The sequence below is a fragment of the Miniopterus natalensis genome, chromosome 11 (genome assembly GCF_054644295.1).
Source record: "Miniopterus natalensis isolate mMinNat1 chromosome 11, mMinNat1.hap1, whole genome shotgun sequence".
Taxonomy (NCBI): domain Eukaryota; kingdom Metazoa; phylum Chordata; class Mammalia; order Chiroptera; family Miniopteridae; genus Miniopterus; species Miniopterus natalensis.
In genome coordinates this window covers 76,611,999-76,624,269 of record NC_142091.1, presented here as the reverse complement: position 1 = coordinate 76,624,269, position 12,271 = coordinate 76,611,999, and the positions used below count along the sequence as shown (strand labels likewise).

General features: G+C 63.0%; 1 protein-coding gene across 4 annotated transcripts in view; it reads left to right on the top strand.

Moving 5' to 3' along the window:
• KCNQ1 (potassium voltage-gated channel subfamily Q member 1) overlaps window positions 1-12,271 on the top strand; it is a 254,293-nt gene that overhangs the window by 203,983 nt on the left and 38,039 nt on the right. The window lies entirely within an intron of this gene.

Below are 12,271 nucleotides of genomic sequence, written 5' to 3'. Positions count from 1 at the left end.
TCCCTCTCCTTTCCTCTCAAATCAATAAAGATATATATATTAAAAAAAAAAAAACTCAGCTGAGCCTAAATATACGGGGTTATTTCTCAATTCTCAGTAGTGTCCTGTGGGCCTCTCCGTAACTCCACGTTGCACAAGATCGATTACTGTAGCTTCGTCGTAGGCGTGAGGTCAGGGGCTGCAGGTCGAGGGGGGAGAGAGAAAGAGAGAAACATCGATGTGAGAGAGACGCGTGGGTCGTTGCCTCCCGCACGGGGCCAGGGAACAAACCTGCAAACCTGCCGTGGGCAGGGAGTGGAACCCGCCACCCTTAGCTGCTCGGGCCGGGGCTCTAACCATTTGGGCAACGCCAGCCAGGGCATTATCCTATGAGTTTTAGTATGAATTTTAGAATCATTTGGTCAATTCCTATCAACCAGTCAGTCCCTAAAGCCTGCGGGGATTTCGACAGGGACCGTCGAAATCCCCGCATTTATTTTTTAACCCAACAGTTCATAATTGGGAGTGTTTCGCACAACTGGCCTGTGCCCAGTTTGCTCACCTCGTTGCCTCTTGTCTCTTGTCATTTAATTTTCATCCCAGATCTTACCTCTGGGCTCATTTGTTTCTGGCCGAAGCATTCAGTAGATTTTTTTCTTCCACGAAAATCGAAATCTCTCAGATGTTGCCTGGTTCTAAAGTGACATCTTTCCTGTTGTTCTTTAAAAATTTTCCCAGCCCTGGCCGGTGTGGTGCAGTGGTTAGAGCGCCGGCCCGTGGGTGGAAGGGTCCCGGGTTCGATTCTGGCCAAGAGCACGCACCTCGGCTGCAGGCTCGATCCCCGGCCCCGGCGGGGTGCGTGCGGGAGGCGGCCTGTCCGTGCGTCGCTCTCACATCCATGTGTCTCTCTGTCTCCCCTCCACTCTCCCTGGAAAGGGATGGAAACAGTATCCTCCGGTGAGGGCTAAAAAGAAACAAAAACCTTCCTGAAGTGAGTGACTGTGGCTGTTTTGTATTTCGTTCCTGTTAATTACGGTATTTACCTATTTACCGTCTCGGGGAGTCTGCTTCTCTATTGCTGTTTTTGGTTTTTTCTGCTGCTGTTTATGGTGCTTCACCCCCGTTGAGGGTTTTCTTTTTTAAAACCATGAGTTCGGAGATCTTAAACGGCGCCCGTGGGAATTTCCGAGGCCCGGCGCGGAGTCGGGGCGCTCGGGGGAGGTCTGGGTTACCTCCTCCCGGCGATGTTCTCACCCCCCCCAGCGCTGAGTGGAGGGCACCCCGAGAGTCCCAGCTCCGCGCTGAGCTCCGCTGGGAGACGGCCACCGGGGCAGGCCAGGGCTGGGACCCCCGCCGGCCGTCACCTGCGAGACGGCGAAAGCCGGGCTCAGGTTGACTGGGTCCGCCGGGCACCTCCGGCGCCTGCTTCCTCCGTGGGCCTGGTCCACGCCCCTGCCCGCCAGCCTCCGCCGCCCCGGCTGCCCGGGTGGTTCGTCCATCAGCGAGCCTGCCTCCCCGGCGCACGGTCGGACAGCGCTCGTCCGCTTACGGGGCGCAAGGAGGGTTCAGGAGATGGGACTTCTGTGGGCAGCCTGGGTTTCGCGGTTTCTGTGTCCCGGGCCCCTGGGCCGGTTCCTGACCCTTCTGTGTTGCGTCTCCCGTAAGACTTGGAGCTGCTGGGCAGTAGAAAGGTCTGGTTCACGCTGGTCCCTTGGGCCTTAGTCACAAGTGGGTCTCGTGCTGGGACTCCAGGGGGTCTGGGTTGGGCCACAGTGCTCAGCAGGCTGGACGGAGAGGCCCCCTGCCCCTCAGAGGGGAGGGGATCCCCACTGACTGTGCTGAAACCAGCCGCCTGACACTCCTGGGAGCCTCCAAGACCAGGGGCCAGCAAACCGTGGCCCACGGACCGAACAGGGCCCTGACCTATTTTCACATTTTAAAAAAACACAGAAGAATGCTACAGGCACTGCGTGGGATCCCCAACGCCCACGGTATTTACTATCTGGCCCTTTCAGAAAAGTCTGCTGCCCCCTGATCTGGGCCAATGACGTCCAGTAGAAATACAATGGTGGCCACAGATGTAATTTAAGATTTTCTAATAGCTGTAGTTTAAAAAGTGGGTTAAACTCATTGTCATACTTTATTTAACCCAACAGATTGAAATCTGACCATTTCAACATGTAATCACTGTTTTTAAAAATGATCGGATGGTCAACACTTTCTCCAAACACTGCTGTGTTGTCCGACTTGGGTGCTGAGTCTCCCTAAGAAGTACCTGACCTGCGTTTAGATATCATACGACTCACAGTTCAAAGAGGAGAGTCGCATACCTAAGCTGTTCCAAAAATAAAGCTTTCCAGCGACTGAACTGGGGATCTGTGTTTAAATTTGAATTCATTAAAATTAACTCTAATTAAGATTCAGCTCCTCCATCTCACAAGCCACATTTCAAGTGCTCTGTGGACAAAAGAGGCTGGCAACTAAGCTCTTGGACGGGACAGCTTTAAACTGTCCCATCCTCGCAGGCCAGGGTGCGTGTGGTCCCCAGCCTCTGACCCAGGCAGGGTCCAGGGGGATGCTGGGCGAGCACCCATAGGATGAGTGAGTGCTTGACGCAGGGCCCGTGGGGTGGCTGGGTGGGGGAGCAACATCTTACAGCCCCAGCCTCCCTCCCTACCCACCTCCTCCCAACAGGGACTAGTCCTGACAGACCTGTCCTGGGCGCCCAGTCCCCAGAGTCCTCCCTGAATCCCCTCCCTGGAGCACTCAGAGCCCCCGGCCCACGCCTCCCGAGGTCCTGAGGGCCGTCTACCTGGGATTCTGGTTCTTATGCTCACATCTGCCTCCCATCGGCCTCGGTGTCCACCCCCCCCCCCCCGTGGGCTCTCAGGGGGCTGTGGGAGCAGCGCTGGCCACGTGAGGCTGCCCCCTGCCCGCCCCCTGCCCCCCAGCACCAGGCGACCTCGACTCCATTGAGCACCTCACCACAGCTTGGGCTGGTTGCATCAGAAAGTCGGGCGGCCCTGCACCCCTCCTGCTCCCCCTTCTCTGTTCCTCCACCCAGCCCCCCACTTTCCTCTGCCCCCCCAACACTCTTCTCCCTGCTGGTGAGCTGCTCTTGAGTGACACGGCCGTAAATAGGCACAGGCGTGGGCTCTGGCTGATCAAAGCTCCCTTCAGAAGCCGTCATTAGCTGCTATTCTGGGAACTGGTTATTTTAGGGTTCGTGTATTTTTTCTTTCCTGAGGAGCCGACTTAGTGGATGGCGAGGTCCTGAGGTGCTGGCTCTTCAGTCAAACCACACAAGCCCTGTTTTGTCTAGGGTTTCAAAGATAAACCTATAATGAAAGCGTCACTTGACGCTCAGCGCCACCACCCCCATTCCTGGGCAGAGGAAGGCGGGCCTGCCGGGGAGTCCCCGCACCCCGCGAGCACCGTGGAGACTGAGGGCCCCCCGGGATGGGGCTGCTGCCCTCCTAGAGGGAGCCCGAGGTCCAGCCTGTCAGGCCTGGGCGGCTTGGGGCTCCTGGGAAGCTGTGCCTGGCACTGTCCTGGCCAAGGCAGCCCCCAAAGGCCCCGCCTAGAGCCCGGCTCGGGAGGCACCTTTCAATAGATGGCCCAGCCCTGGCCAACAGGCCTCCGTTGGAAGATGCCCACCCTCCCCAGTGGCCGGGAAACGCACACTGACATCAACACTTAAGAAAATGCTAACACCCGACGCTGACACAGATGCGGGGAAGCAGGTTCTTGTCCATGGCTGATGGGAATGTGAGTTACTGCGGCAGAATTTCCTGAAGGAAGTTTAGCAATGTCTGTCCATTAACATTAAAAATATGCGTACTGGGCACCTTTTCCTCCCCCTTCTCCCCCCAGGCTTGTTGCCTCTGCCTGTCTCTCTGCTGAGCTCAGCGCCCCTCTTCTGCCTCTGCGACTTTTTTCCTGAGCCCACGCAGCCCAGCGGGCTCACGTCTCCTACCTCTGCGACTTTCTAAATAAACCTTCTCTTACAATGAAAAAGGAGGCGCGTACCCTCTGATCTACCATCCTCACTTCCGGAAGGAAGGCGCCAGGTTGGGGATTTACGTGTGAGGACGGTCACCTCGCTCTAGCTGGTGACAGCGAGAAGCCAGGAGCCGGCTTGGTGGAGGCGAGAGGAGCTGAGGGATGGAGCCGCCGCCCAGGTGTGGACACTGCGTGGCCCTAGGGCAGGATGCGGAGGAGCCCGCTGGCCGTCAGCTGCTCTGGGGACACTGGACGAGCTGCTAAGTAGCAAACCCAGGTCCTCGGCCCTCTGTCGGCTGGGGTCCCCCTAGGGTTCCCCCGCTATCTTGCCAGCCTGTGACCCCTTCCCCGGAGGCCCCTCCCCGGGCTCGGGGCTCACTGCCCCCCACCATCCGGGTCCTGGTCATTGGTCCGAGCCTCTTCTTCCTCAGGCCCCTCTGGGCCCAGACGGGGGTCACTCCCATTTGGAGCCAGGCCCCCTCCGGGCCCAGCCCGTTGCTGCCCCAGCCTAGAAGTGACACAGGCGTCCCTCCTGCCCATCCCATTGGTGAGAACGAGTCACATGGCCGCACCCAGAGGATTCTGGGGAACGTAGTCCCAGCAGGCCCACCATTTTCCAGCCACACAAAGGGAAGTCTGGGAACCTCTGCAGCATCCGTGCGATAGGATGTCCGTCCGTCCGTCCACCCACGTGCTCCCAGAGGCTGCAGGCCCGGCCCCGAGCGTGAGGCCCCTGCTGCCAGCCCGACCCTGCCCACCCCCAGCTCACCTCCACGCCCTTGCCAGGACCCCACGTCGGGGCCTGTCCACTGAGGGGGCAGCCGCATGGGCGGTGCCCACCCCTCGCCCCTCCCGCAGGAGCCCTGGAACAGCCCGCACCCGGGGCCCAAGCGCTGGCTGGGTTCTGTGGGTCAGGGGTGAGGGCACCCGGGGGGCCTGGCAGGTGACCCATGTCTGGCTGTCTGTCCCCCGCAGGGCTGGCCTCCAGTGGTCAGCAGCAGCCGGGCCTGCACAAAAGGGGCAACCCCCTCGCTGGGAGGGGGCCGTGGTCAGGTGGGGTCGGCACCGCCGTCTGAGCCGTCCCCTCTCCACCCCTGTCCCCATGGTCCGGGGCAGGGCTGGCGCTGGACTCGGTCTGAGGGGCTGAGCCACACCTGTAGGGAGCCCCTCACCAAGGCCAGAGAAGCGGGTGACCCATCCCCGGGGGGGTATGGTGGCAACGTGGCCCAGCGGCAGACATGCCCCGATCACATCTGTGCATCTAAATCCTGTGAGAGATTGTCAGTCCACTTCCCGCCGGTCTCAGGGGCTCAGCGTCCCTGTCACTGACACGAGGACATCGGTCAGGTGGCCTCTGATAGACTTCAGGCCTTCTGGGCCCTTCCGTCCGTCGAGGGGGGCACCCTCAGACCCCTGTGGTATCTGCTGCCAAGAGGCCACAGCGGTGGGAGGAAGGTCAGAGCCAAGGCCGGGCTGGAGCTGGGACCTGGCTGGCATCAGGGCGGGTGCCCAGTGGGGCTGATGTTGGGGCCTCTCCTGACGTGGTGGCAGGAGGCAGGAAGGCTGCCCCAGGCTCCCCCCGCACTGGCCCCTGGCCAGCAGCTGCAGACCCCTCCTTGGTGGTGGCATCAACTGCTTGGCCTCCCGGGAAGGTGCTCAAACTCGGCCTTACCCCACTGTGCGGCCCTGGACAAGCCTCCTGAGTCCCAACCTCTGTTTCCCCAGGTGCACCCTGGCCTCCTGCTTTCCACGTCCTCGGCAGCTCCCCGAGGACTCTCTTCCCGCTGCGCCCCCTCCTCCCTCTCTCCTGGGTGTTTCTCTCCCAGTCTGTCTGGGGGCCGGTCCCCCCGTGAGGCCCGTCCTGAATGACTCTATTTATAGGCCGAGGCATGGGCCAGAAAGGAAACTTACATTTTTAAAAATCTAGCTCAAGTCCGCGTCAACTTCTGTGGGTTGACTGCTGAGCGAGGCTGGCGGGCGGGCACAGCCGGCCGTGTGTCCCCAGGCGCCGGTGCCCACTCGCTCCTCGCTCCCGGGTCCTCGGGGATGCGCCTTCCCGGGGACTCACTGGGCAGCATCCACAGGGCCTGCCCCAGGGCGGCCCGGCCTTGTCTTGCGGCAAACCCTCCCCGGCTGCCTCGGCCGACCTCAGAAAAACATGTATTTTGATCAAAATGGGCCCTTTTTTAAACTTGTCACCCTGCGGGTCAGGGCACAGCCGGCCTCCGCCAGTCCTGCATATTAAGCAGTGGCTTGGTCACCACCAAAAATAGATGTCCCAGCCCAGAGGCAGGGCCGAGGGAGGGGACCGGCGGGAAAGGGGCAGCCTGCCCAGGCCCTGGCCGTGCGACTCCGGCCACCGCAGGCCCTAGAGGAGGCAGCAGGGACTCTGAGGGCCACCTCCCCTCCAGGGTCCACAGAGCTGGGCTGGGACACCCGGGGGTGGCCCCGTCCGCGGGGGTTGGAGCGTAGCCCTCGCCCGCCCTGCGCTGGGCGGCAGGTGGATGCCAGCAGGTCGGTGGCCACAGAGCCGCGTCGGGGAGTCGGGGCCGCCCTGCTGCGGGGTCCCCGGCCTGGGCCTCGGCCCCGGACCCGTGTCCACAAAATGGCTGCCCGGCGCTGCCGCGAAGGCCCAGCCGCCGGGCGCTGTTGACTTTGCCGAGCGCCGGCCCCCTGGCCCAGGTTCCAGCGCCGCGGAGCAGATGGAAATGTTTGTGGATCAGAGCGGCCGGGCGCGCCGGGCTGTTTGGGTTGGCAGCTCTGCCCCTCCGCCGCCCCTCACCCGCCGCTCCCGCCCTCGCCGCCGGGCCTCCCATTCATGCCTCCTCTCCTCTCCTCCCGCCCGTCGCCCTCCACTGCGCCCGGAGGAGGCAGCCTCGACCCTCCCCGCGCTTGGAGGAGCCTGTGAGAGGGTGAGGGCCGGCTGGCAAGGCCTGCTCCACAGGAACCTTCTCCGAACTGGGGGCCGCTCTGACCCCCAGATCCTCATCTGTGAAACAGAAGCCAGTGGGAGGGCCGGGCGAGCTCTGCGTGGGGCGTGTCTGTGGGTCCAGCACCCAGAAAATGCCCCGTACAGAGGCTGTGTCGTGGGTCCTATGTCAGGAAGGCAGGAAGACCCCCAGGATGGAATGGGGAGCAAGGCCTGGCCCCTCGCTCCCGCTCAGGAGGAGCCTCTGTGTCCAGGCAGGATCTGGGACTTTGGAAAGGAGACTAGAGAGTGCATTGGGCTGCAGGAAAGATCTCTGGGGTGCAAGGGAGCAAGGCATGTGGGTATCTCAGGGTACAGTGTTCCGGGCAGAGGGCACGGCATGTGCAAAGGTCCTGGGGTGGGACCATGCCTGGCTTGTTTAAACAACAGCAGGGCAGTGATGTGGCCAGAGCCACGGGTTGAGGTGGAACCCAGGGGTGGGAGCAGACAGGTGAAGGAGCAGGCAGGCCACTGGGCCCTGGGAGACGCTGGAGGGACTGAAGTCTTCTATTGGAGGGAGTCGGGGGCCTCAGGGCCGAGGAGGGCTGGGATCCAACTCATATTTTTAGCTACGTGAGTCTGGCATGTTGAGAATGGACTGCAGAGGGGCAAGTGTGGCTGCGAGGGGACCCGTGGGACCAGGGCACACTCCCCTCCCAGCCCTCCCCCTGCTTCCTGCCACCACCGCCAGCCTGGGATGCAGGTTGGTCGGCTGCACAGCCCCCCACTGTTCCCTGCCGGCCAGGAGCCTCAGGTCAGGGCTCACACATAAAGAGCCATCTGTGTGGGCGGTGAGGTGGCCGGCGGCCTGCCACCCGCACAGGGACACCGTCTCCGGCAGGGCCCACCCACCCCCTCCCCGTTGGACCACCAGCACCTACCACAGGCAGGGGCCCTCAGCGTGATATGAGGCCTTGGCCTAAGGTGCCAATGCCTGAAAGACCCGTGTCACCTGAGCACTCTTGGTCCCCCAGACCCAGAGTCACACTCGAGTCAGGGGATGCAATGAGACCCAGGCAGGGCATGTCTGCTGGCAGGGCCCTGCCGCTGCGAACGGGACCAGTCTTACCGGCGCCGCGTGGGGTCCACCTGGGCACACAGGGTCATGGTTTTAAGGCTCCATGATGTTACCTTTTGATAAGAAAGGCCACGTCCCATGACCAGGGTGGAAATTAGCTCATGGGGTCCCACGAGGGTGTCCTCTCAACCCTGAGCCTCCCCAGAACCATGGGTGTCCTACAAAGGAGGCCCTCTGGCTTGGGCAAAGGGAGCAGAGAAGACAGAGGCCACGGAAGGAACCCCTCTCTGGCATGCCACACATTTGTCTATGTCCACAGCACCAGCTACGTGCAGGGGCTACCAATGCAAATGGGACGGGACGGGCTTGTCCCTGCGCCTTGGGACACACAGTCCAGCAGGCAGAGGAGGGATGTACCAGGCAGGCAGGGGCTTCCGTGTCAGCGAGTCAGGGGCCTGGAGCCACCCAGGAGTGAATGAGACGGAAGGTGGTGTGGGGTGGAAGAGTACCCAGAGAGAGCGGCCTGTGCAAAGGCCCTGGGGCACGAGGCCCCCTGAGGCTGTGAGAGTAGGCAAGGCAGAGCCTAGAGAGTGAGACTCTAGCCGTACCTGCCAGCCGAATGAGGGATGCTAGAAATCACCCTGAGAGCCCAGGGCGGGGCTCTGGATCCATGGAAAGAGGAAGAGAGGTGGATGGGGGGAGCCCTGAGGGCAGAGGGGAGCTGCCGTGGGATTAGGACACACTACTGGTACCTTGGACCAGGTTGGAGACCCGTGGAGCCATGGACTGCGCAGGCAAACGGAGGGACAGGGTGCCCGAGGGACCCTGGTTTCTGATGTGAGCACCTGGGTGGGGGCGCTTCGCTTGGAGGGGTGTCGGGGGTGGGACAAGTCGGTGGCAATCGCAGATTCCGTCTGGATGTGTCCAGGGGGCAGCTGGAATCCCAGGACCGAGAGCTCGTGTGGGAAAGGAGGGAGGGGCTGGAGAGGGAGGGCCCAGAGGCAGGAGGGAGGTCGTGGCTGAGGGCCAGCACTTCCCCAAGCCTGACCTTGGCCAGGCAGGTGTGTTTGCCAACTGGAGGGATTGGCGCAGCACCGCCAGCGTCCAGGGGGTGCTTCCCACACGAGGAGGCCCTTGGACGGGCCGTTCCCAGGGACAGGTGACAAAGGCAGGAAGGACTGGAGCAGGTCTGGTCCCTTTCACTGGACAAGGGAGGGAGACAGGCTCCAGCCCCCTTAGGTGCTGCCCAAGTCCCACGCCTGTCCCTCCCAGTCCGCTCTCCTGGGAAGCCCCCAGCCAGAGCCCGTCAGATCCCCCACCCTTTTGTAAAAAAAAAAAAAAAAAAAAAGCTTGTTTTTTGGCTCCATAAACCTGGTGGGAGCCTGGCTTTTCCCAGCCAGTGGGGGGCCTCCCAGGCAGGTGCCCCCCAGCCGGTCGGGCGTGACCACTGTCCCCACCTTACACATGAGGAGATGGACCGTCTCCTGCCCTACGGTCTCGGGGTCCCTTCACAGGCATGACCCGGTTTCCCGTAAGCATCGCCCGGTGCCCGCCCTCCTCCGTGGACGTGAGTGCCCGGGCATGGCCCGGCCACCCAGACACCACTGTGCTGCAGCCGGGCGCCCCTTCCTGTCCACGGCACAGCTCTGCCAACCCCGACACTGTCCGTCTCCCGCCGGAGGCTGCGTGGTCCTGTGCCCTGCCAGCAGTCACCGCCGTCTTAGGCGACCATTTGAGATGAATGCCCGAGGCCAGGGGCCACGTCCCTTCCGCTCCCAGGCACCTGGCAGAGCCGGTCAGCAGCGCTGGGGACCTGAGGCCCGGCGGCCACCTGAACCTTGATGCTGAGGTGGCAGGAAACGCCCTCCGCTGTCCTCCCCGGGCTGTCCCTGCGCCCGCCTGTCCTCAGCGGCCATCACGCCTAAGAGGCGGCTCTGCTCCTGCCCCCTCGCCGGCGTCAGCGTCGCGGGGCCGAGCCCCGAGAGGGAAACGGCCTGAGTGGGCCTGGGTCCCGTGGTGCCTGTGAGCCCTGCTCAGCCCCTCAGGGCCCATGACGCGCCCACCAGGCCCCGGCAGGCGTCCAGGACCCGGAGACTCTGGGCCCTTCCTCCCTCTGCCTGCCTGTCCTTGTGCCCACACGGGCCCCGTGGCTGCGGGGTCCCAGCCCACGTCGCCCGACACGTGTGGAGCCAGTGAGGCGGGGAAATGCCCGCCCCCTTGCCGACAGCAGCGGCTGTACCCCCGACAACGGCTCCTGTGCTGAGGGAGCGGGGCCTGTCCCGGGCCGGACGCCCCGACCCCCAGGGCCAGCGAGGGAAACGGGATCTGGGGGACAGACTTTACGACGCAGGGCTGGTGGCGAGCGGTGGCAAAGTGTCCCCACGGAGCCACAATGGGACATTGTTCCTGCCTCACCTGGGCTGTCTCCAGCACCCCAGGATTTACGAGGGCCCGGCCCACAGCCCCGTGGGGGCTGCACAGGGGGCCTCGGGGGGGGGCATGTGGGCCCAGCCCGGCCTCCCCTGCGCAGCCAGCCGGGCTCTGGCCGTGACCTGGCTGCAGGCCCACAGGTCGCGCCCCGAGTGAGCCCTCCCCTGCGCCCGCTGCCGGGCAGGTGGCCGGGACGCGGGCAGGCAGAGGCCGAGCGGCGTCGGGAGCCCCCGCCCTCAGCTCCCGGCGGCGTCTCACCAGCTCCTTAGGTCCAGGTCCAGCTCGGCCGGCGCCCAGCCCGGCCCCAAACCCCAACAGCACCCGTGGCCGCGCCAGCCCTTTGTCCGCTGCCTTGTCGCTGGCCCCCTGCTCCCGCCCACCCTTGGCCTCCCCTGGGGCCCGAGGGGCCTGTCGCTGTGTGACTGTGACCGCTCCGTGTCCGCGTCGAGCACTCCTTGTTTCTCTGTGTGGTGGGGCCCACGTGGCCGTCACGGCGTGGCCCGTGCCCCGTCCTCTGCCACCTGCGCCCGGGCTTCCTCTGCCCACGCCCCATGCTCAGGCACATGGTGCCTTCTCTCACCCTGACCCTTGTCCCTGCCGTGTCCCTCCTGGGCGGCCTCGGAGGACATGCAGTGTGGACAACGGGCGGCCTGGGGCTCCGGGGCCCGAGGGGCAGGAGAGTCTGTGTCCTGACCACGTCTGTCTTCCTCTCGCCATCAGAAGGGGCCTGGGGGCTTCCTCAGTCCTACCCGTGGGCCTGGCTCCTTGCCAACACGTGGGGACAACGTGGGGCCGGAGCTTCCCGGCCCCACCGTCCAGGCCGTGCCCACCGACGCCTTCCTCGGGGTGCTCGCCCACTCCCGGGGGCCCCTTGCCAGCCAGGGTCACCCTAAAAATAGCAGCCGCAGCAGAGCCTTTCACATGAACCCGTTGGAAACGGCAAAGTGATGCTGAGTTCCCTAAAAAAAAAATGCGCCCGCTCCATTTCCTCATTAACATAATTGCAAACAGAACGAATCTTTCCTGATTTCGTGTAAACAACAGCTTGAAATGGTTTATAATCCTTGCAGGTATCAAATTAAGTTCTTACTTATGGTCTGGAAATTAATTACCCTTACAGCGAGACAAATGGGAAAACTGTGTATTTTTGACAAGAAAATTAAGCAGCTATTGGGGAAAATGTAACTTAATCGTCACAGAGAAAATTGTTTATAAATTGGTCCCGTTGTTTGAACTCTCGCCTCCAAGGCCCGGGGCCTGGTTGATTCGTGCGAGTGGGTTTGCCTAATTTGGGGCTGGTTTGGGTTGATTATTGGGGTAACATCAGGGGAAGGGGCCAGAGGGGCTGAGAACAGGACAGGGAGGAGGGGAGGAGGGAGAAGAGGGGGAGTCCCCGTGAGGGAAGCGATGGCGAGGAGGGACAGGGGACCTGGACCCCAGGATCAGGGCAGCACACCCCTGACCGAGGAGCCTGAGTCGAGACCTGGATGGAGGCGAGGCTGAGGGCGGGGCTCCAGGCAGAGGGGCAGCAGGAGCCAAGGCCCGGGGCAGGCCTGAGTCTGGAGCAGAAAGGAGGCTGGAGCGTGTGCAGTGCAGGGAGCGCGGGCGGAGTGGGCGAGGACCCCGCAGGGGCGCCGGGCTGGGCCGCGCCACCAGGGCCTGGGTCTCCGATTCCCGGTGGGGCCGGTGGGCTGCGTGGTCGGTCACTCCCGGGCATGCGCTGTGAGCGTGGATGTAGTCAAGTGTGCTCAGAGGGGCTGGTGCACAGCAAATGCTCAGGACGCTGAGCGGGAGCCGGCTAGAGGTCTCACCGTTCTCCGCCCGGTGTCAGGGCAAACCTCCTCCCCTTCACTCGCCCCTGGACTTGGGTTTTA